General features: G+C 41.7%; 1 protein-coding gene across 2 annotated transcripts in view; it reads left to right on the forward strand.

Annotated features, from left to right (window-relative positions):
- Positions 1-25,940, forward strand: part of Myot (myotilin) — a 65,480-nt gene that overhangs the window by 12,367 nt on the left and 27,173 nt on the right. Inside the window, exon 1 of one of the 2 annotated variants that reach the window (XM_028881738.2) lies at positions 9,543-9,625. The exons of the other annotated variant lie outside the window; for it this stretch is intronic. The gene's annotated coding sequence lies outside the window, so the exon portion shown is untranslated. Of the gene's footprint in view, positions 1-9,542; positions 9,626-25,940 lie in introns of those variants that run through there. 2 annotated transcript variants of the gene reach the window in all.

Genomic DNA, 25,940 nt, shown 5'->3' on the forward strand with positions numbered 1-25,940 from the left:
TTTTACATACCAACCACAGGTGCCCCTCTCCTCCCTCCTCCCACCTCCCAGCCTTCCCCCACAACCCACCCCACATTCCCACTTCCTCCAAGGCAAGGCCTCCCATGGGGAGTCAGCAGAACCTAGTATATTCAGTTGAGGCAGGTCCAAGTCCCTCCTCATGAACCAAGAATGTGTAAGGTATCCCACCATAGGCACTGGGATCCAAAAAGCTGGCTCATGCACCGGAATGGTCCTGATCCCACTACCAGGGTCCCTTTAACTAGGTCAAACTAAACAACTGTCTCCCCTATGCAAAGGGCCTAGTCCAGTCCCACAGAGGCTCCACAGCTGCCCATACCTATTCTTAGGCAGAGAAATGTCTAACAGAACATATAAGAAGCTTTTATTTGGGACTAAAAGACAAAACCAAGATGGAGTAGCTTGTGCTCTATGTAATCAGACTAAGATTTTTAAATAAAACCACAAATCTCTGTCTCTGTCTCTGTCTCTGTCTCTCTCTCTCTCTCTCTCTCTGACTATGACTCAAGATGTAACTCTCAGCTACTGCTCCAGCACTTGTCTGCATTCCATCCTGCTCCCTGCCAAGATGATAATGGACTAAGCCTCTGAAACTGTAAGTAAGCCCCCATTAATACTTTCTTTCACAAGAGTTGCCTTGGTTATGGTGTGTCTTCAAAGCAAGAGACAGTGACTAACACACACACACACACACACACACACACACACACACACACACACACACTCACACAGTTCTGCCCATAGAGCAACCATTTTATAGAATGTAATACCATCCCATCATTAACCACTGGTGGACACCAATCAGATGTTTAAATTTGTTGAAATTTTAATTCTTTATGCATTTAGTGTGCATATGTGTGCATGTGCATGCACATTCCATTGCATATGTGTGGAAGACAAAGAACAAGTTGAGAGAATTGCTCCTCTCATTTTACCATGTAAGTTCCTAGGAGCAAACTGAGGTTTTATGACAATGGCCTTTACCCCCTTGAGCTGTCTTGCCTGCCCAAAATTTTATCCCTGACTTTAAGCTCTATCATAGAGCTATAGTAATAAAAACAGCTTGGTATTGGCATAAAAACCAACATGTGGACCAATGGAATCAAATTGAAGACCCTGACATTAATCTGCACATCCAAGAACACCTGATTTTTGACAAAGAAGCCAAAACCGTACAATGGAAAAAAGAAAGCATCTTCAACAAATGGTGCTGGCATAACTGGATGTCAACATATAGAAGATTGCAAATAGATCCATATCTATCGCCATGCACAAAACTCAAGTCCAAGTGGATTAAAGACTTCAACATAAATCCAGCTACACTGAACCTGACAGAAAAGAAAATAGGAATTAGCCTAGAACACATTGGCACAGGAGACCACTTTCTAAATATAACACCAGTAGCACAAACACTGAGAACAACAATTAATAAATGGCATTTCCTGAAACTGAGAAGCTTCTGTAAGGCAAAGGACACAGTAAATAAGACAAAATGACAACCTACAAAATGGGAAAAGATCTTCACCAACCCCACATCTGGCAGAAGGCTGATTTCTAAAATATATAAAGAACTCAAGAAACTAGACACCAAAATACTAATACAATCCAATTTAAAAAAGTAGGCTACAGATCTAAACTAAGATTTCTTAAAAGAAGAATCTCAAATGGCTCAAAGACATTTAAGGAACTGCTCAACATCCTTAATAATTGAGGAAACGCAAATCAAAATGGCTTTGAGATACCATCTTACACCTGTCAGCATAGCTAAGATAGAAAAAAAACTGATAACAGCTTATGTTGGAGAGGATGGGGAACAAGGGGGAACACTCCTCCACTGTTGGTGGGAGTGCAAACTTTTAAAGCCACTTTGGAAATCAGTATGGCGACTTCTCAGAAAATTGGGAATCAATCTACTTCAAGACCCAATGATATTACTCCTGGGCATATACCCAAGGAATGCTCAATCATGCCACAAGGACACCTGCTCAACTATGTTCACAGCAGCTTTATTCATAATAGCCAGAACCTGGAAGCAACCTAGATATCCCTCAACTGGAAAATGGATAAAGAAAATGTGGTACATATACACAATGGAGTATTACTCAGCTGTAAAAAAAAATAATGACATCATGAAATTTGCAGGCAAATGGATGGAACTAGAAAATATCATCCTGAGTGAGGTAACCCAGACTCTGAAAGACAAACATGGTTTGTATTCACTCATAAGTGGATACTAGATGTAGTAGATAATCAGTCTACAACCCACAGCTCCAGAGAAGCTAGGAAACAAGGACGACCCTCTGAGGGAGGCATGGATTGCCTGGGGGAAGAGAAAACAGTTGATATCTCTATGAGTAAACTGGGGACAAAGAGGAACAATAAAGGGGAAGGGATGGGAGATGAGAACATGAGGAAAATGGGATGATCGAGCTTGGGGAGGGAGAGAGTGAGAGAGCAATGAAAGAGATATCTTGATAAAGGGAGACATTTGGGGGCAAGGGAGAAAACTCGTGCTAGGGGAAAATCCCAGGAATCTACAAGGATGACCCCAGCGTTGACTACTAGCAATAGTGGAGAAGGTGTCTGAACTGGCCTACCCCAGTAATCAGATTGGTGAATACCCTAACTGTCATTATAGAGACTTCATCCAGTAACTGATGGAAACAGATGCAGAGATCCACAGCCAAGCACCAGACCAAGTTCCAGGAGTCCAGCCAAAGAGAGGAAAGAGGGATTATATGAGCAAAGGGGGTCAAAATCACAACAGGGAATTCTACAGAGACAACTGAACAAAGCTCATAGGAACTCACAAACCTTAGACCGACAGCTGTGGAACCTACAAGGGACTGGACTAGGCCCTCTGCATATGTGAGACAGTTGTGTAGCTTGGTCTGTTTGAGGGGCCCCTAGCAGTGGGATCAGGATCTGTCTCTGGAGCTTAAGCTGGCTTTCTGGAGCCTATTACGTATGGTTGGACACCTTGTTCACCCTTGATGCAGGGGGAGGGCCTTGGCCCTGCCTCAACTGAATGTACCAGGCTTTGCTGATTCCCCATGAGAGGCCTTACCCTTTTGAAGGAGGGGATGGGGGTAGGGGAATGCTGGGGGGGAAGCGAAAGGAGGGATGAGAGGGGGATTTGTGGTTGATATGTAAAATAAATTAAAAAATTTTAAATTAAAAAAAGAAAATGTAAAAAAAATCTTGATTTCTTTCTGCTAAAGGATAATTTTTGAAGTTAAATTATGACTACCATACATACAAATGTAAATAAAGTCATGTCAAAAGTTGTATTTAACTCATTTAATTAACAGAAGGACTGTAACCGACATACAATAGACTTTCCTACATTATGCTGCTGAGTGAACCCTGTTCCCACAGAAGTTTGCTTACTCTCCTGGGGATATGCCTCTGCCTGCCCAGTGAATGCAGGGGCACAATGTTTGGGTTCCTCACTTCAGCATACTCAAGGACATTGTGCAAACAGGCCCCGTCTGTCAGTGAGACTTTCTGCCCCCTGAGCACACCTGGTGAAAGTGATGAGAACTACTCAGTAGGTTCATCATTGCTTCTCTGTCCCAGCTTTGAACCCTGAGCTACCCTGGAATTAAAGCCCCAGAGAAGCCCAGTAGAGGGCTCTTGAGCAGTATGACCTACAGTCCCCTGCTCCTGGTGAATCTCAAATTCTTCTTCAGTTCCTCCAGGTCACGATAAAGGACTGTGATGTTAAAAACTGGCTAAGAGGCAACTAGAAATGCTGAAATCCATTTAATAGACACCAAACAAGTTTCTTGTGTGTACAGTTGGAGCTCAGTTATACTCAAGACAACACCCATTTCTACTGATAAGGAAACAGTCTCACCACCACCTCAAGGTTAGGTCATTCAAAGACAGTGAAAGGCAAAGGCATGAGACACGCACGGTTGGATGGCCCACAAGTTTTTCATGTCAATGCCCACTATTCAAGGCACTCGGGAATGTCTCGCTGTTCTTCCAAGTTTCACAATAACTCACACCATGGCAAAAAGCTTCTCTTCTCTGACTTTGGGGTCGCATTTGTTTGTTTTTTAAAGTTTCCTGGAAGCAGGGTGTAGTGGCTCAAGCCTGCAAGCTCCCCACTTAGGCGACTGTGACAAGAGAAGCTGTGTCCGTTGGAGGCCTGGACGAGGGTTTTTTTTAAAAGGAGCAAAAGAGCCTGAAGGCAGCACGGGTGACCTGAAGCTCTCCTTGAGAGTGGACAGCCTGTGGAGAAGCTGCTTCCAGATGCTGAGTCACACATTCCGGCAGGTAGCAGATCTCTGTATGCTCTCAGCCCTCGTGATCACGTTGCATAAACCACTGTCCTTGGGCTAGGACGTGATATCCTTTAGGGAGGGAGGTACTGTGTTCTCAAATCATTCCAGGAAGGTTTGTCTTTTTTGTGTGTTACCATTGAAAATGGCGTAACACCAAATCCTCCCAGCTTCTGTCATGACCAAAAAAAAAAAAAAAAACAGTTTTGTTCTTTTTAAAGTTATAAGTAGTGCATAACAATTGTCTTAATTAAAAGGTTTCACTGTGGCATTTCCATCCACACACGACCATATCCACCCTTCCCCTCCTTTTCTTGCTCTCATCCCACCGCCTCCTGCCCCCTTCTCTCTCTTCCCTAATTGTTATTCTCCTACTTGAACATTTTTGTTTTGTTTTGTTTTTTGAGGCAGGGCCTCTCTGTGTAGCTCTGGCTGTCCTGGAACCCACGATGTGGACTAGCTATTCTCAACCTCTGTGTCTCGACCTTTTTTGGGGTCAAACAACCCTTTCACAGGGGTCACATACCATATATCCTGCAGATCAGATATTATGATTCATAACAGTAGCAAAATTACAGTTATGAAATGGCAATGAAATAATTTTATGATTGGGGTCAACACAATGTAACTGTATTAAATGGTTGTAGCATTAGGAAGATTAGGAACCACCACGGTAAGACAGCCACAAAGATATATTAAGGGATGCAATGGAAAACAGACTCACTAATACAAAGCAAGGTAGAGGTGCTGTGGATCCGCTGCTGACCCAGCTTCCGTTCTCCTCAGGGCCAATGAGGACCACCAACTACAAGCCGCTTTCCACTGCCTGGCCAAGTCTCCTCACCCCAAGAGAGAGGGCGACCCTTCTCTCCCTCCTCTTTTGTTTTAGTTTTTTGTTTGTTTGTTTGTTTGTTTGTTTGGCTAGTTGGTTGGTTGGTTGGCTTGTTTTGGTTTTTGGGGGTTTTTTTTGGGGGGGGACTGGTTTTTGAAGACAGGGTTTCTCTATGGAGATTCACTTACCTCTGCCTCCTGAGTTCTGGGATTAAAGGTGTACACCACCACCACCACCAGGCCTCTCCCTCCTCTCAAGCGATCACATGCTCAGACAAGACCATACCCATAGAATCAGATACCCCAAAGCCATTGGTTGAATGGAATGGATTCCCACAACACCACTGATGTAGATCCTGCAGAGACCTGCCTGCCTCTGCCCCCTGAGTGATGGGATTAAAGGTATATGCTACCAGGCCCAGCTCTACTTGAAGTTTTTTTTTTTAATTTAATTATTTCATATATTACATTCTCTCATATATTTCCTCTCCCTACCCTCCCCCGAAGTCTCTCCCCTGAGTCCAACCACCTCCATCTCCCTCAGAAAAGAGCAGGCCTCCCAGGGACATCAACCAAATACAGCATAATATGGTACAATAAGACCAGGAACTTATCATCACATCAAGGTTGGACAAGGTGACCCAGTAGGAAGAAAAGAGTCCCATAAACAGGCAAAAGAGTCAAGATTTATTTATTTTATTTTATGTATATAGACATTTATACTTATAAATATATTTATTTTTAGATATTTATTTATATTTATAAATATATATATATATGGGAATTTACTGGAATGACTTACAGGCTGCAGTCCAACAATGGCTAGCTGTAAATCTGAGAATGGAAAGTCCAAGAATCTAGTGGCTGCTCAGTCCCACAAGGCTGGGTGTCTCAGCTGGTCTTCTGTATGTGCTGGAGTCCTGAAGAAGTAGGCTCCAGTGCAGTGAAGGGATGAATGTGCTGACAAGGCAAGAACAAGCAGGCAAAGAATGAACCCCTCCTTCTTCCACTGTCCTTATATAGGCTCCAGTAGAAGGTGTGGCCTTAAAGGTGTGTCATTCCACCTCAAGATCTGGAGCAAAAGCCTCTGTCTTTCAGCCTCAAGATCTGGATCAAAGGCATTTTGTCTTCCTGCATCAAGATCCAGATCACAAGTGTGCCCTCCATTTCTATACTGTAGTTCATTCCAGATATAGTCAAGTTGACAACTAAGAACAGCCATCACAAGTGGCTTTATTTCATTCTTCTTTATGGTTGAATAAAATGTGTGTGTGTGTGTGTGTGTGTGTGTGTGTGTGTGTGTGTGTGTGTGTTATCCATTCATATTTCCACATGTACCCAGGCTGATTTAATATCTTAGCTAATGTGACTAGAGATGAAGTAAACATGGGTATATAGATATCCCTTCTGCCTGATGAATTTATTTCTTTCAGATATATTATTATATGGTAGTTCTATTGTTAGTGTTTGAGGAATACCCATCCTTTCTTCCTTCCCATCAACAGGATACAAGGGTTCTCTTTTTTTCTGTATCCTTGCTAGCATTTCTTATTAGGGGAGGGGGCATAAACAATTGACTGAAACTAGAAAGAAAAATAGTTTGACGTTATGAAGCAAAAGTGGTCTATATAAGACATTTAAAAATGCCAACCGAGGCAGATGGTTGTTGAAATGTTTACACCATGTTATACTATGCCTAGTTTACAGAAAGAGAAGCTAGAATTTTTTCCTTTTATCTAGTCTGTCATCACACTCTCCAGCTGCTAAATGCTGGATGCAGTTATGTCCTTGTTCAAAGTTTGCTGTCTAATCCTGGAAACTACAGGGAGTAGAAGCTTCAGCTTCTCACAGAAAAATCCAGCTTGTTTGGGATGACAGGAACTTTGTGAAATGTATTCAACCTGTTTTCTTTCGAATGCACATCTGGCAGTGGGTTGCCATTTGAATACAGTTGAAGACCTAACCCCTTGTTAGCAACTGAAAAGTGATGGGGTCTTGGTGGTGCTAACTTCATGATGGATGAATCCACTGATCAATTCATAACTGAATGGACTAGTAGGAGGTAGAGCAGTGTCTCTGGAGGGTGTATCTTGTCCCCACCCTCCATGGTGAGTAGCTCTTCTCCACCACTCTCTGCTGCCATGGTATTCTGCCTTATCATCTTGGGCCCACAGCAATCAAGGCAGAGGATTATGGACCAAAGTGGCATGGGTTCTCAAAGGATAACTTGTGGGCATGGGTTCTCTCCTTCTACCATGTGACTTCTAGACATCTCCCTCAGATCATAGGCTTGGCATCAAGCACCTTTTCCTGCTAAGCCACCTTGCCAGCCCCATGGTCTGTCTGGTTTTTTTGAAATAGCATCTTCTGTAGCCCAGGCTAGCCTCAGCTGACAATTGAATAAAATATAATCTGGTAGTTCATTTTCTTTCTTTTTTTGTTTTTGTTTTTGTTTTTCAAGACAGGGTTTCTCTGTGTAGCTTTGCGCCTTAAGAAATTTTTTTTTCATTTTACATATCAATCAGCAATCCCCTTCTTCCCTCCTCCCACCTCCCCATTCTCCCCACCCCCAACTCAACCCCACTCCCTGCCACAAGAAGGCAAGGCCTCCCAGGGGGAGGCATATCCAGTAGAGGCAGGTCCAAGCCCTTCCTCCTGCCTCAAGGCTGCATGAGGTGTCCCATCATAGGTAGTGGGCTCCAAAAAACCCCCTCATGGACCAGGGATGGTTTCTGATTCTACCACCAGGGGGTCCCCCAAGCAAATCAAACTACACAATTGTCTTGCCATGCAGAGGACCTAGTCCAATCCCATGCAAGCTCCATAGCCATTAAACAACTTTCATGAGTTCCCACTACTTTAGTTTGGTCGTCTCTGCAGGTTTCCCCTGATAGTTTATTTTCAAATTCAAAGTATTTTGAGTCATCTTAGGTCCAGGTAAAGATGACGAGAAAGCACTAGGAGCCGACTAAGCTAGCTCCCCCAACCTGAACTCTGTTCTACCCACACAAACTCGAACTTCGAGGAGAAAATTACCCACAGCTGAACTTGCCTGACAACCTGCAGATGTGACAAGGCCATGAACCTGGGAAGTTTTAAAATAAGCAGGATGTAAAACAAATAAACATATGCAGCCTACGTCGCAGAGAGGAAAATAAGACCTATATGACCTGTAATATGGCACCTCCTGATTCCTGAGACAAAGAGGAAGGAAGAGGATTGCATTCGGACTCTGAAAATTGTTCTCTGTGCTCAGTTAGGGTGCCTTTCTTTCTAGGCTGAGATCCAGTTGTGCAAGGTTGTAAAATAAGCTACCTCAAGTTCACTACACTGAGTCTCCAATGTTCTGATCATAAAGTGAGGCTCTATATTTTTCAACCTACATAGCTGAGTATGGCCTTGAACCCACAATCATCCTGCCTCCATTTCCCAAGTGCTAAGATTATAAGTATGTGCCACCACACCTGCTGTCATATGCAATTATTTGTCAACTAAAAATAAAATCTGTCATGCCAGGGGTGCTGAACAAGCTCATGAAGCAGAGGCAGTAGGGTCTCTAAGTTTGTGGCCAGCCTGATCTCTGTCTCAAAATTAAAATAAAATGAAATCAGGAGCTGGGGAATAGTTTAGTTGTTACAGTGCTTGCCACATTAGCATGAATAACTGAGTTCAATTCCAGACCCATGTAAAAAAGCCATGTACTTGTAATTCCAGAGCTGGGGAGGCAGACTCAAGTGAATCCTTGGGATCACTGGTTCAGCCTGGTATAATAAGCAAGCCCTAGGTCCTAGTGATGAGAAAACCCTGTCTCAAAAGTCAGGGTAGATGATTCCTGAGGAACAACAGTGAGAGTTGATCTCTGACCACCACACAGATGCACAAACTTGCATGTATACACACACACACACACACACACACACACACACACTAAAATCAAACACTAAAAAAGGCCTGTTCTATGAAGATCAGCTGGACAAATTTAACTAGAGAAAGAGGGAAAACTAAGTGAATCAGGCAAGGGGTAGCAATAGGTCATCAGGACAAGAACTAAGGATTTTACTAACAATTAGATGATAACCAAATCTGTCTCTCATCCAGGCTCCAGTTTGCATAGTGCCTTAGGAGACCCGATGATGTCAACAGCCTTCCCAGCAGACTAGCTATCTCAGCACTCTACCCTTGGCAGGAGAACCTGTGCTTTGATTTATTTTTAGTGCTTTTCTACTTTGGTAATCCAGTCATCTGAAGAAGTGCCAGCAGCCTGACTACTCTGTGACCTCACTACCTAGATTTATTCCTTAACAACCAGCAAGTTATTTAGTCACCTGAGAAAAGTCTAGAAGGGGTTGGGGTTCCCCCATCTGCAAACTCTCAGAGGTCACAGGGTCTTGTTATGCCAACCCAGGTGGAAGTGTGGGCCTCACTGTTGATAGCAATCTCCTATTCAAGGGAGAAAGACAAAGGAAAGGTTGCTACCAAATCAGGTATGTACGACCTATCGTTTTACCAGCAGGGTGGAGGATGGGGTAAAAAGCCAGAATCTATTCTTCCTTTTCTCAAGTATTGAGCTTTAACAAGATCAGGCCCATGCCCTGCTAATAATAAGCCTCAGGTTGTTTTCTAGGACTTCATGGTGGATAGTATCCACCAAGATGCAGAAGGTGAAATAGCAACAGACGACTCAACCGTTTCCCTATCTTTGCATTTGGATTTAACCTCAGGTATTTAATTTTATGTCAACCTCACGCAGCTTGTAAGGACAGATTTATCCAACACCAGCTGTCCGCACATTTTAGAGCTGTAGCACAAAGATAAAATTAGAATCAAGTGAGGATCATATTCCTCAGCAAGAATTCTGTTCCATGTCCCACTGATGCCCTGGGCCACAACTGTCAAACCCAATACCAGCATTATTGTTGTTTTTTTTCTAGGACTTCCTAAATAGATATAGTTTAGAAACTGGTTATATCACCAATAGATGTATGGGCCCTCAACACATATGCACAGAATTATAGTCATGGGTACAAATTTATTTCCAAAGTTATTCTCACCAAAGTGGGGAGGGGGGAAGTAACGTTTTAATTTAACAGAATTGGGAGAGAGTAAAGTCAACTACACAATTCTACCCAGTTGGGGAGGTGTGTTCTGCTTCAGGAATTTTCCAAAATTGCATGAAAGCAAAATAGATTGGAGTATGGATAAAATGCAACTGTTCTTTAATTTCAAACAGGAAAGATCAAATGTCATCATCTTGGTGTTAAATATAAGATACAACAACATATTATCTTTTTAAAGGGAGAAAAGAAGAATTTAATCTCAAAATTTGATTTGTTAAATACCCAATTTACTGTGCTCTATAAAATCATGTTAATGTTACATTGTAAAGATACATTGTTAATGTTCCATGTTGAGTGTGGTAAATGAAGGGGAAGCATAAGTGACAATAATTACAGAAGAGACGAACAGCATCCTCTATGAGGAAAAAGTATGCACTCTAACCAAACAATAAGAGAATGTATTGCATTGATTATAAAGAACTTATAGTCAAGTAGATGCTGAGAATGTAGCAAATGAGGAAAGGGCAATTTTTTTGGCCATAACTATTGAAATGGAAAATGTGTTCATTTTCCTGTTATATCCACTACTATAGATAACAATAAATCATTCAAAAACATATCAAAGCTTCCCACTTAGGTTTGTTTCTAAAAAACCCACATATATTTCAATGGGGAACTGATTAAGCCAACTATTAAAAATCATGTAAACATCCTGTGCAATTTAAACTTGCTCATATCTTCATGTGCTATTTTCAAATGATCATATATGAAATGTTACATAAAATGGAAACGCTGAAGCACAGATAACTAGAGATATATACATATACCCCATTTACAGAAAAAAATAATTTTATATGCATAACTACTTGTGCAGACATATTTTCTGGAAATATGTGCAAGAAATTGGCGATTAGAAAGGGTCAACTTTACTTTCACTTTATACTTTCTAGACTCTGAATTTCTAGAGTTTTTGCCCTTCATCTCTGACAACTTTTATTTTTTTAAAGTTCTTTCAACACTAAGAAGTTGATTCCAGTTCTCCAGAAAATTTGTCATTGTGTGTATAATGCCCAAGTCCATAAAAACGCCCTTATTCATTGCATAGTGCTTTTCATGTTGATTGTATTTTTTTAGAGTTTAATTTTCTGAAATGTCTCCAGTAATTTATTTCCAAGGTTTTGATATAGAATACAGTGTGGGAATGACTTTTCCGTCTCTTACAAAATTGCCTTCAGAAACTAAATGTTTGCTCATCCTTGCAACTACATTAATAATATGCTTTGAGACCATTTACAACTGTGTACTCAATCTATTTTTCTACTGTGAACTCAGCTTGTTTAAATTTAGTCTGCCTTTAAGAAAGCCATGTAACCAATATTACTATGCTTTGGACTTCCTATGTAATCAGCTTTTAGAAGCCTGGTTGAATTCACAGCTTTAACTTAAACTATGCCCCCTCTTTCTCCCTCATGATCCTTCCACACTCTGAACCAGAATAGTGAAAGAGAGAGAGAGTTAGGTCTTGGAAAGAAGAAATGCCCATAATAAATGCTAGAAGCAACATGTGGATAAAGGTTGATAACATCTGTTCATGATTTTGAGTACTTTTCTGGGTCAGTAGGGGGTCAAAAAAGTAACTGCCTCCCTTGTAAAGCCCTGGTTAAAAAAATGTATAATAATAATAATTTATTTATTTTTATTTCATTGCATTGGTGTTTTGCCTGCATGTATGTCTGTGTGAGAGTGTCAGATCTTGGTGTTACAGGCAGCTGTGAGCTCCCACATGGTGTTCGGAATTGAACCCGGGTCCTCTGGAAGAGCAGTTAGTGCTCCTAACTGCTGAGCCATCTCTCAAGCCCCCCAGTAAAAAATTCTTGAAGACAAGAACTTGTGCACTCCTTTTCCATACAGCTTTTAATGTGCTGTTCAATTGTGAGGATGGCCTTCTGTCCACAAGGACAAGTGAGAAGTGGGCAGGGCAGGGCAGGGCAGGGCAGTTTCCTGTTGGTTTATAAGACTCCAAGAGTTAGACTCTTCCTTTAATATGGCACAGCCATGATATTATAATTAGCAATACAGTGTGTAAACTATATAGTAATTATTAATACAGTATCTTTATATACTATATTAGTAATTAGTAATATCGTATACAGTAAATATTTAGGTATATACTCAATTTTCACATTTATTTACTGGTTGTGTGCATGTGTCTTCGTGCATGTGGGGTTCAGAAGGCAACCTGTGGCCTCTGTGGACTGAGCTCAGGCTTGGCAGCAAGGGCCCTCATTCGCTGAGCCATCTTACTACTCATTCACTTGCCTAGACTAGCATTGACCTCACTCTGTAGCCTAGGCAGACACTCACTTGGTACCTAATCTCAAACTTTTAACCCATCTGTCCTATGCATGATAAGAAATAAATATCACGCCGGGCGGCGGTGGTGGCGCACACCTTTAATCCCAGCACTCGGGAGGCAGAGCCAGGCGGATCTCTGTGAATTCGAGGCCAGCCTGGGCTACCAAGTGAGTTCCAGGAGAGGCGCAAAGCTACACAGAGAAACCCTGTCTCGAAAAACCAAAAAAAAAAAAAAGAAAGAAAGAAACATCACTTAAGTACAGATGCTCTCAGACACTCTACCTAATACAGAAATTGGCAATTCTTAATCTGGGATGTCACTTAAATCCTTACCCTCTCAAGACTCTTTGAGAGTTTATCCTAACCAACCCTTCCTGTTAAACCACTTGTCACCATGTGTTTTCTGTAGCTCTGAAGATTCAATAAATATTGTCAGAAACATACATACATACATACATACACACACACACACACACACACACACACACACACACACACCAGTACCTCAAACTCACCATGTGGCTCAGGCTGTCCTTGAACCTACAGTCATCCAGCCTCAACCTCCCAAGGTCTGAGTTAATAAACCTGTGCCACCACATCTAGCTTCATACTTCACATTTTTTTCCCAATTTAAGACTTTGTTCATGCTAGTTTTCAAAGGGTGGTCTACAGACAGGCAGAGCAACTTTCACCTCCCGTTTTGAGAAATGATTAAAAACCTCAGGATCCACCCCCAGTTGTACTTAGAATCTGCACTTTAACAAGATTTTCATGTTCGTATAGACCTTAAATGTTGAGTCCTAACGTGACACTATCAAACAATGCTTTTGACTGTATTATTTACTTCCCCATCAGAAGAGTCTGGGTGCCTTCCCAGACTCTTCTGTCTGCATGGGTATCCTTTGCCACAAGTCTTCTGCCCTGATTTCCTGGCATTGCAAGATGTTCCTTGACCCACAAGCAACCTATAAGCACGTCATTGTCCCATTTCTCTACCCTACTCTGTACCTCAGCCCCTCAGCCTCTCACACCGTTCAACACTGCAGATGTGGCACTGATCTACGCTGAACTATGCTAATCGGAGAAAGTTAGGGAGGGCTCCAGTGCCTCATACCCTGTCAGCCAGCTCCTCCTCTCTTGGCACTATGCCTCAGCACTTTCCGGAGAACATGGTCAGCTATTCTCATATTCTGTAACATCAGGGCTGGATCCAGGCATTATTGACTGGCTGGCTTGCGTAAACATCTTTTTCTCTTTATCACACAGTGTTGCCTTTGCTAGGCCTTGTGTGTGGTTCTTCGAGGCTTTGGCCTGCAGCTGTTTCACATCCAAAACCTGGAATCAACAATCTCACCATCTGTCTCCACTGTATTTGACAAACAGCTTTTTACACACCAACACTTCAGTTCATCTCAATACCACACTGATTTCATAACACATCTATGCAACAAACAGATAACACAGTCAGAGGTAAGTTTCTGATCTGATCTTATGTATGTGAAGACTATTGGTAGGCATAACTGTGTGGATACTTATGACATTGCTTCTAAATTCAAAGATAATTAAGAACTTTGGGCTTCTTGTCCAGGCCTAGGCCTGTTTTCCCACCCATATGGAGTATATAGGAAAGATGTGCTACAAGAAGTTCTCACAGAGAGCAGATGGTAAGAGCTTACTGCTCTAAAGGTAAATGGTGATGATTTCATTGATGTCTTTGCCACTCACAATCAGTGTGGCTTTAGGAAATTATTTTAACCTCTCTAAGCTTGTTTATTTATTTGTTAAATGAGAATAATAGCCATACCTCTGCGGTGAATGACATTATGTATATAAGGTGTATATAGAGCATGTGCCTAGATGGTTATGTACATAGAGCCATGCCAGAATGTGCCAGAATGGTCAGCTTTTACAGCTATTAAAAATCAAACTTGAAAGTGAACATTGGGCATGGTCTTTTCTCTTTAATTTGCAAAGCCTGTTTAATGCATGGCTTCTCCTCCTCCGTAGTCCTCTAGTTACATAGCTCTGGCACTCCTGACAGTAACACGACACCCCAACAAGACTATGTGGTCTTAGCTGTCCCTGTGCACAAAGTATTCATCTTGGCAATACCTGCAAATACTCTGTGTGTGTGTGTGTGTGTGTGTGTGTGTCTGTCTGTCTGTCTGTCTGTCTGTCTGTCTGTCTGTTCTTAGGGCAAACAGAAATGGAACAGCCTCTTAAAAACTGGACATGACTTTATAATGTGAAAACTTACATACTAAAATCAATAGCATTTCTTTCAAAAAGTCATTCTCTTTTACTTATAAATATAATATGAATCACAGGACATAGACGTTTTAGTGTTAAATATAAAGTGTCTACTGTAGGATGTAAAGACATTAAAAGGGATCTTACTTCCCCTTTTTAGAGGTGGATTTTTTAAAAACTTTTTATTATTTAATTTTTTTCATACAATATGTGTTGAGTATGTTCTTCCCCCTCCCCCAGTTACTCCTAACTCTCCCACATCTCCCTACGCCACCAACTTCATGCTCGATCACTCTCTCACTTCCTCCCTCAACAACAACAACAACAACAAAAAGACAAAAAATACTAAAACAAATTTTAAAAGCACACTAAATAACATGAAATTCATTCTGTGTTGGCCAACTACTCTTGGACATGGGGTTTGTCCTGGAGTGTCATTGATATACCCATTGTTACTACACTAAAGAAAACTGATCTTCCTTTCTCAGCAGGTATCACTCTTGAATAGCTTTTTGTTTAGGGGTAGAACTTTGTGTCTATTTTTCCTTCTCCACATGGGGATGTTTCCTGGTTTGAATTTATGCAGGTTTTGTGCGATATCACAGTTTCTGTGAGTTCATACGTACATCTGTCCTCTTGTGTCTGAAAGATACTGTTTCTGTGGATTTACCCACCACCTCTGCCTCCTACAATCTTTCTGCCTTCTCTTCTGCATAGATCCCTGAGCCTTGAGGTGGGGGGGGGGTTGATGAAACATCCCATTTAAGACTGAGTACTCCAAAATTTCTCACTCTCTGCACATTGTCCTGTTGTGGGTCTCTCTGCTATTAGCATCAGCAGCAATAGGAAGCTTCTCTGGTGAGGGCTGAGTGATAAGCCATTTCATTGCTATGTTCCTTTGGTAGAATAATAGCAGTAAGTTTTCACTTTTGTGGTGTCAAGTATGAGTTCCATCTCATGGAGTAGATCTTAAAGCCAATTTTTTAAAAATAGTTGGTTATTTCCATAATATTTGTGCCACTGTTGCACCTGTATATCTTGCAGACAGGTCACTGTTGTAGTTTGAATGATATTAAATTTCTCCTGCCATAGCATGCCAAGTAGACTCTAGCACAGTAAATGCTAATTAGTAAGGATAAAGCTTTTAGCTGGTCACAGGCTCAATTTCTCCATGTTTCATAGCATAAATAAGTAGGGACTTCATCAATATGTCTATCCTCAAGTTAGTTGTAGAGGGTAATCAAAACCCTGTGATGTTTGTGAAGGCCCCTTTGGATAATGACTCAACAAAATGTATCCCATTCCAGTCACCTAGTCCTGTACACAGGCACACAGACACAAACACAGACACAGACACACACACACACACACACACACACACACACACACACACACACACACACACACCAGTGTTTGTAGGTATTGTCAAGATGAATACTATGTTCACAGGAACAACTACGACTACAGAGTCGTGTTATGGTGTCATGTTACCATCATGAGTGCTAGGGCTGTGTAAGAGGTTGTAGTTGGTGGCATAGGATGTCTAGTTGGGGTATTGTCTCTCCTGTTATATGGTGACTCCATTTAATTTCTCATTTGAACATCCCATTCCCAGTGGTGGGATTGTTCAGGGAGGGGTTGCACCTTCCTGGAGGAAGTATATCCGTGGGGATGGACCTTAAGAGTTCATACCCTCACCCTATTTCCAGTGTTCTGTGTTCCTGCTTCATCTTTGCTGTTGAGAATGTGATCATTCTGCTTTCGATTATAGCCGCCTACAGCCATGCCTCCCCCACCATTGCGGATACCCCCCCACAACCATAAACAACTTTTTTCCATAAGTTGTTTTGCATCTTGTTTTATCAGAGAGAAGTGGCTAAAACAGAGGAGGAGGAGGGCAGCAGCAGGTGTGATGTCCTCAGTCTTACCCTTAGCTATAGCTGAAAGTTTCCTAATAAAACAAAGTGGGAAATGGCTTATCGTTCTATTCAGAAGAAATTCTCTTAGATCCAAGTCCTAAAGTCTGAGCTTTTATGTGGAAGAATCCTATAAATTAGGTCTTTTCAAATTAGTTTATATGTTGCTATAATTCTGGGTCCAAGAAATCATAAACACCACAAAGTGAGGAAACATTTTCTTTAAAAAAACAAATGGCTGTTGGAATACTTGCTTTCAGAGCCATAAGCCTCCATATAAGAAATTCAACTACCCTATAGCACAATGCTGTGAGAAGTCCAGGTCACAGGGAGAGGCCAGAAAGATGGGCTTCTATGTGGATAGTGGGATGAAGAAACAGTGACAGAAACCCGTGTCAGACATGTAAGTGAAGTAATCATTTTTGATATGCAGTACCTACTTCAAATCTTGACACATGGATTCGAGACTAACTATCTACTACTTTTAAATTCTGGATTCCAAACATCAAGACACAGGAGAACAGCCATAAGCCCCTGCATTCATCAGGGTTCTCTCAATGAACAGAAGTGATAGATGAATATCTATTAAAGAATATTAGATTGGCTTACACTGCAAAGACTGAGAATCCACAAGGCCAGTTGATTCAGAATTCCCAGTCTGCTGCTAAGGGCCTGGAGGACCCCTAGAGAATAGGTTCTAATATCAGTGAAGGAATGCCTCAGCAACAGGATGGATGAAGTTGCCAATAAGAGTGAGGGCCAGCAGGCAAAAAGCAGATTCCTTCTTTCATCCCCTTTTATATAAACTGCCAGTGGAAGCTGCTGCCCTCATTTAGAGGGCCTGGTCCTGTTTCAAATAATCTAATCAAGAGAATCCCACCTGGGAGTGCCTAGTTGCTTATGTTTTAGTTGATTCCAGGTGTAGACAAGTTGACAACCAAGATTAGCCATTGCTGTAGAATATTATATTAAGGTGTGTTACTTTTGTTTATGCTCTGGAACATTTGTTTAGGGATGCAAAGATATGTTTGATTAAATAACATTCACCTGCAATGAGGAAGCTGAGTCAGCAACTAGCTGACAGGAAGTGGAAGGGAGGAGCCAGGTGGAGAAGGGTTTTTAAGTAGGGGTGAGGAGAAGCATGAGGGCTTTTTTGGAGGACTCAAGCATGGAGAGGAAGTAAGCTACTTGCTATTCAGCCTTTCTGAGAAGCAGAATTCCACTTTAACCTTTGAATCTTGAGTTCTTTAGAGGGACGGGGGTTTCATTAAGTTCCCTTCATAGCTTTGAAAGAGTCAGTGCCTGAGGGAACAGAATTCCCTTCAGCTGTGGCTCTTGCAGAGGCCTAACCACTGCTGGTAGCAACAGAGTTCCAGTTGCTGATTCAGACAGCTGTGACTTAAAAGGCAGCAACAATTTAAGGAAAGGACAATTGGCACCCCATGTTGGGTGCCAAAATATTGTTGGTTGTTTTTCTCTTTTGGGGGCCCACCACCCAGCTCCCAAATAAATCACACACAGAGGTTTATACTTAATTATAAATGCCCAGCCTTAGCTTGGCTTGTTTCTTGCCAACTTTCCTTAAATTATCCCATCTATCTTTGGTCTCTGGATTTTTCCCATTCTCTTACTTCTGTAAATCTTACTCTTATTCCTTGGCTTGCTGTGTAGCTAGGTGGCTGGCCCCTGGAGTCCTCCTCCTTCTCTGGCTACTTCTTCCTTTCTCCTCCCAGATTTCTCCTTCTATCTATACTCTCTGCCTGCCAGCCCTGCCTATCCTTTCTCCTGCCTTGCCATTGACCACTCAGCTTTTTATTAGACCATCAGGTGTTCTAGACAGATACGGTAAGACAGATTGACAGAGTTAAACAAGTGCAACAAACAAAAGTAACACAGCTTAAAATAACAATCCCCAACAAGCCATCACAGTCCCAGACGAGCCTCACAGTTAGTATCATTTTAAAGTAGATTTTGACTATTTTCAAACACAGTAGAGTATCAGTATCAGGGGGAAAGAAGCAGTAACATCCATAACTCATGACTAGGCACCATGTCTCTTGATGGAGAAACCATAAGAGAAAAGACTATGGACAATGTGGGTCTTAGGAACAAGAAAATAATAAAATAATAACAATAAGGATTGAGCTGTAGAGATATCCAAATAGAACTCTGTGTGCTATTTAGAAAATAAGTGTTCTTTTATCATCACTTCATAGAGTAAATGGTTCTGTATTAAATGCCTCTTAGCTCTGGTGGGAACCATAAGAAGCAGAACTGTAAGCATTTCACACCAAAGGAGGTATAGATGATCAGTAATGCCTACCTTCATGGCACTGGACAAAATCAAGAAAGAAGAAAGAAAGAGAGAGGGGGAGAGAGAGAGAGAGAGAGAGAGAGAGAGAGAGAGAGAGAAGAGAGAGAGAGAGAAGAAAGAAAAGAAACATAATGAAATACCAAGGAGAAGGCAAAACTCCTTGTGTGTGGAAATAAACTTTTTTTTCTGAGACAGAATATTACTATATAGCTCTAGCTGTTCTGGGACTCACTGTGTAGACCAGGCTGGCCTCAAACTCACAGAGATCCACCTGCCTCTGCCTCCTGAGTACAGGAATTAAAAGCATATGCCACTATGCCAGTGGCAATAAACTTTTTAATAATCTACAAAACAGTGCTTTAGTCTTGGCATTAGATTGCTATGTTAGATCATTTTGAATTATTTCTTTTTCTGAAAAGAGAGAGATTGAGGAAAAGAGACAGAGATAGATGTAAAGGCCATAAGGCAAAGAACCAAGAGATTTAAAAAACTAACAAACAACTAAATCCATTGTTCCTAGAAAATAGTCTCACTAAACTAGGAAAAAAGGGAGGGTGCACCTTGATGATTCTCATGTTTCAAAACAGCAGGCATTTTTTTTAAAGCCATCATTAAAATATTCAACTGGAGCTAAGAGTGTGGCTCAATGGTAGAGCACTTCATACTTGAAGTGCTGAATTCAATCTATCAGTAACACAATCACACACACACACACACACACACACACACACACACACATATACAGATAGAGGGAAGAAAGAAAAGAAAGAAAGGGAAAAAAGAAAATAAGCACACACATAATTTAAAAACAAAAAAATATATGACATAATTAAAAAATTCATCATTATATGTATTGCTTTGTGGACTTCAAGTTAATTATCTGAATAAGTCATAGAGAATAAATTAGAGTAGCATGTTAAACTTCTCCATCAAATCAAATGAACAAGACTTAAACTAATACACCAACTTTATTGTATAAATCCAAAGTGTTCTCAATCATCTGATGTTTTAGAACACAAAATATTGTACCTCGTTAATTTTATTTCTCTTCCTCTTATTTTCCCTAGTGGAGCTTTTCTCAGATCCTTCCACTCTTCACTCTTAAGTAAATATCACGTTGTATTTTTTTCAAAGCCCTGAACCTTTACACTCTCCATGAAGCTAGTGTAAGCAGGCATCCTCATTATTCAGGCAATATATAAGGGCATCACCATTGTTCATTTGTATTATGCCCATGTATCTTTTCATCTTTCCAGGGTAAGACTGCCAAGATCTTGGCTCTTCATTTGGTGGAGTCTAATTCTGTTCCCTTACAAAGAGGTAGGGTTACACTAAGCAAAGGTTACCATTTACGTGAAACATGAAGCCTGCTGTCATAACTCGTCGCTGAGGTAAAGTTCCTGGCTATATTTATTCTCTCAAGGACATCCCTAGTGCTACTACCTAGAATCAGAAGCCACATTTCAAAGCTGGTTACATGTATTGCCCACATAGCCTCTCCATCCATGTTTTTGTTTTGATGTTGCAGGATATTTTTTTTTCCTTTCAAAACCCTCCTTTTCTATTCCCTAAAGGAAAACGCATGGTAATCCAATAAAAAGCCAATAGGGAGAGCCCAAATGCTTAAGGGGTGTATTCTTTTAGAAATGACTCATTTGCATGCTCAGTTTTGTTCTACCACTCACTCAAATGAGTCTGAAAGAGCTGTTACCATAAACAAATAACATTTTAAATGCTTTTGTTAGCTCTTTATCTTCCAGACTTCTGAATTATGGGTGGCACTCAGTGCTGACTCTTTTTGCTTTGGGCACCAAACATCTTTTTTTTTTTAATCCTCTGTCAAGTTTCATCAGCTTTGATATTCTAAGGATGAGGGAAAATATGCTCAGACCCTCAGCATTGTCTCAATGTTATTTGTTGCTCTTGTTTGGTATTGGAGCCCTGGGAATTGAACTCAGAGCCTCTGCCATACTGGACAAGTGCTTTACTGCTGAGCTTTGCCATGGGACCACCTTCCACTGCTCTTTATTTTCAGACAGGGTCTCATTAGGCTACCAGGATTGCCTTGAAATCACTGTTTAGCCCAGGCTGGTCTTAAACTTGTAGTCCTCAGCCTTCCAAGAAACTGGTATTACAGGTTTGTACCACCAGACCTGACATTAAAGAATGTTTTAAAAGAGAAAATGTTAGACCTAGAAGAAACCTTAGGAAGAATTTCACTTCCTACTTTCACTGGACAGGAGGCAATTGAGCCCACAAAGTCCTAATACATGGAAGATCTAATACTATAATTTAGATTTGCTTAGTGTGAATGAATAGTCTCTACCTGTAGTGGCCTGAATGAGATGCCCCTGAAGCATGATCCTAATTAGTCTTATTAAATAAAAACCCAGAGTCAGATATCAGGGTGAAAGCTGAAAGATCAGAGAAGCAGAGCAGCAGCTACTAGAAACTTCTTACCTCAGACAGAATGGGGCCTGAGATCCTGTCTCCACCTACCTTATATTCTTGTCTCCACCTCCTTAGTGCTGGGATTAAAGGTGTGCACCAACCACTGCCTAGCTCTGTTTCTCTTTTAGACTGGTTCAATGTCGTGTAGCCCAGGGTGGCCTTGAACTCCTGATCATCCTGTTCCTCCCGAGTGCTAGGAGTTAAGGTGTGTGCCGCCACTGCCTGATCTCTATGGCTAACTAGTGGCTAGCTCTGCCCTCTGCTCTCTAGGCAAGCTTTATTTGTCAGAACACAAACAAAATATCACACAACATGTCCCCAGGGGTCTCAGACAAATTCTTGGCCCCCAGTTGGTGGCACCACTTTTGGAGGTGTAGGAGGACTGGCCTTGTTGGAAGGATGAAGCATGTCACTAGACGTGGGCTTTGAGATTTTAAAGAGTGGCAGCACCACTTTGAGTTCACTTTCTCTGCATCTTCCCTGTGGTTCGAGATGTGAGATCTTAGCTACTCCTGGTGCCATGACTGATGCCTAGTGCCACAATTCCCTGCCGCAACTGACTCTTGTCCCTGTAAATGATAAACTCAAATAAATTCTTCTATAAGTTGACATGGTCAATATTTTATCACAGCAATAGAAAAGTAACTAACACACTTCCTATACTGCTTGTTTTCCTGTGGCTATGCTGTGTGGCTTCACGTCTGCTCAGTACAAGCTCCAGGCATTTGGGAAGAGGGAACCATTGAGAAATGGGCCCTCACCAGCTGGGCCCATGGGCAAGCCTGTGGGGCACTTCCCCGATTGATGGTTGGTGTGGGAGGGACCAGCTCACTGTGGGTGGGGCCACCCTTGGACTGGTGGTCCTGAGTGCTGTAAGAAAGCAGACTGAGCAATCCACGAGGACCAAGCCAGTAAGCAGTACTACTCCATGGCCTCTGCTTCAGTTCCTGCTTACAGGTTCCTGCCGTAAGCTCCCCCCATGACTGCCTTCAGCTAATATAAATCCTTCCTTCCCCAAGTTGCTTTTTGTTCATGGTGTTTTATCACAACCAAAGAAACCCTAACTAGGACAGTCTCTTATCCCTTTCTGTATGATCTTCAGATACAGTTTAACTGAGCAGCAGACACTAAGTCTCAGGTATTGATTGTATTAGCTATCAGTGTCACTTGTCACTGATTCGGTAACTGGGCATGGGATAGGAGGTCCTGCTTGGTCCTCACACCATGGGCAAGATGATAGCATCTGCCATTTGGTGTCCTGTGCTTTAATTCTGATTATGCTTAGAACAGGAAGCATCTGGAATGTTAGGGAACCCCAGTTTCAGCACCCTTTATGAAGGTTATTTTTTTCCTTTTCCTTTTTTTTTTTTCCCTCTTGGAAAAGGATCACAGACAAAACCTGGGTCCCACTCAGCGCTAACACTTTTTTGCTGGAATTTTCCAACTTCTGCTTTGAGGCGCGCCAGGGAGCTTAGAGGAAATTTTAGCCGCCTGTACTAACTGACCTTCTATTTATTTATAAGGCGTGTTTCTTCCAAGAAGTTCCAGAGTTTTCCTACACACTCTCCCCCTTAATCCTCCTCTTCCCATGAGGGGAAGCATTGCATTTCTCTCTTCCTGCCATAGCCTGTTTCTCTGCTGTTTATAGGTTTCTCTCCAGAGTTGACTGCTTAGAGGCGAGACTCTTTGGAAGCCACAAAGGTTCTCAGCTGATGTAGTTAACAAGGCATAGTTGTTCACTCAGATGCATTTATTATTAGTCCTCTGTGTACCTGCCACGGCCCTAGGGACAAGGGATGCCGCAGAAAACACCGCAGACTAGCACTCTGATCATCTGCTCCTTATGTCACTGTAAATGGATCATTCTATTAACCAGTGAATTCGGAAACATCAATATTTTTTATCCTAAAAAAAAGAGCCTTCAGTAGGATGATTTCAATTGCTGCGACTTAAGAGACAAGACAGACTTGAATCCTAACCTCAATTCTTTTTTTTTTTTTTGATTTGCATTTCTCTGATGACTAAGGATGTTGACCATTTCTTTTCTTTTCTTTTCTTGTTTTTTTTTTTGGTATTTTTTTCCTTTTATTTTACAATACCATTCAGTTCTACATATCAGCCACGGGTTCCCCTGTTCTCCCCCCTCACCCCCAGCCTACCCCCCATTCCCACCTACTCCAGGGCAAAGCCTCCCCAAGGACTACGATCAACCTGGTAGACTCAGTCCAGGCAGGTCCAGTCCCCTCCTCCCAGACTGAGCCAAGTGTCCCTGCATAAGCTCCAGGTTTCAAACAGCCAACTCATGCAATGAGCACAGGACTTGGTCCCACTGCCTAGTTGCCTCCCAAACAGATCAAGCCAATCAACTGTCTCACCTATTCAGAGGGCCTGATCCAGCTGGGGGCCCTCAGCCTTTGGTTCATAGTTCATGTGTTTCCATTCGTTTGGCTATTTTTTTTTTTCAATAATTGAGTAAAACCAAAATTTATTATCAGCCACAGTCGTCCTAGGGACCTCCATGCTATATATATAGCCTCCATGCTTCTATGGGTTGTGGGCTGATTGTTCTTTATTTTATAGCTAGAATCCACTTATGAGTGAGTATATACCATGACTGTCTTTCTGGGTTTGGGTTACCTCACTCAGGATGATTTTTTCTAGTTCCATCCATTTGCCTGCAAATTTCATGCTTTCATTGTTTTTCTCTGCTGAGTAGTACTCCATTGTGTATATGTACCACATTTTTTCCATCCATTCTTCTGTTGATGGGCATCTAGGTTGTTTCCAGGTTCTGGCTATTACAAATAGTGCTGCTATGAACATAGCTGAGCATGTATCTTTATGGTATGAATCAGCATTCCTTGGGTATATGCCCAAGAGTGGTATGGCTGGGTCTTGAGGTAGATTGATTCCTAATTTTCTGAGAAACTGCCATACTGACAATGGTTGTACAAGTTTACATTCCCACCAACAGTGGAGGAGTGTTCCCTTTGCTCCACATCCTCTCCAACATTGACTGTCATTGCTAACATCAATTCTTTTACCCTGGTTCCTTAAACACTTTTTTTTTAAAAAAAAAAGTCACAATATGCCGGGCGGTGGTGGCGCACGCCTTTAATCCCAGCACTCGGGAGGCAGAGCCAGGTGGATCTCTGTGAGTTCGAGGCCAGCCTGGACTACCAAGTGAGTCCCAGGAGAGGCGCAAAGCTACACAGAGAAACCCTGTCTCGAAAAACCAAAAAAAAAAAAAAAAAAAAGTCACAATATACATTAAGGCATTGGATGGTGAGATTGGGAGACTATTAGATAAATTTAATACTAATGATGAAACACAAAAAGCAAAATATTTTCTAGTGGGAACTAATTTTTTTTCACTAAGGCATTGTAATACTAAGTAATTTTTAGGGCTTAGATTTTTCAGGAATGGTTAAATTTTCAAATCCTCTGCTTCACAAACCAATGACAATTTATTATCTTTCAGGTTAACTTAGTATCATTCAATGTATCTATTCTGCCTGAGTAGCAAAAGCTCTGCATGAGAGCATGGGACCCAAGCGTTGGTTTGGGGAAACAAATGGCCACAGATACAGTTGTGGTTTTGCTTTTGCTGTTGTTTGGTTTGGTTATTTTTAAGGATCTGGTTCCAGTTTGGAGAGAGCCTCACTCTAATCTCTGTGAAATTGCTGGCTTTAAAATGAGTTCTAAACTGTCAAGCATCCAACACAGAGGGGAATGTGGCCACTATTAAAATCCCCAGTGTCTATGAAAAAGAAAAAACGAAAAGATCCAGCACCCTATGAAAAGCCCAGTTATTCCTCATCCTGACAAATTCATCATGGAGCTAATATGAACACTGTCATCTTCTATACTCTGAAGGTGGATGTCTCCCTAAAATTTCTATGTTGGAACCTCTTACTTAGTGTGATGATATAAAGAGGTAGGGCCTTTGAGGTGTGATTAAGTCATGAGAGCTCCTTCCTCACGAGTGGGATTAGTGTCAGTACTGGCTAGTCTTTTGTCAACCTGACATAAACTAGAGTCATCAGAATGAGGAAGCCTCAATTGAAAAACTGCCTCCTTAAGATCAGGCTATAGGCAAGTCCATAGGACATTTTCCTAATTAGTGTTTGATGGGGAGGACCCAGCCCATTGTGGATGGAGCCATATGTGGGCTGGTGGTCTTGGGTTCTATAAGAAAGCAGGATGAGTAAGCCATGGAGAGCAAGTCAGTAAGCAGCACCCCTCCATGGTCTCTGCGTCAGCTCCTGCCTTTAGGTTCCTGCCTGTTTGTGTTCCTGTCCTGACTTCTTTTGGTGATGAGCAGTGATGTGGAAGTGTAAGCCAAATAAACTCTTCCCTCCCTGAGTTACTTGGGTCACAGTGTTTCATCACAGCAATAGTAACCCCATCTATGACAGTGTCCTTATAAAAGAGACTTAAGAGGGTACCCTCATCC

This window comes from Peromyscus leucopus, chromosome 19, assembly GCF_004664715.2.
Source record: "Peromyscus leucopus breed LL Stock chromosome 19, UCI_PerLeu_2.1, whole genome shotgun sequence".
Lineage (NCBI taxonomy): Eukaryota > Metazoa > Chordata > Mammalia > Rodentia > Cricetidae > Peromyscus > Peromyscus leucopus.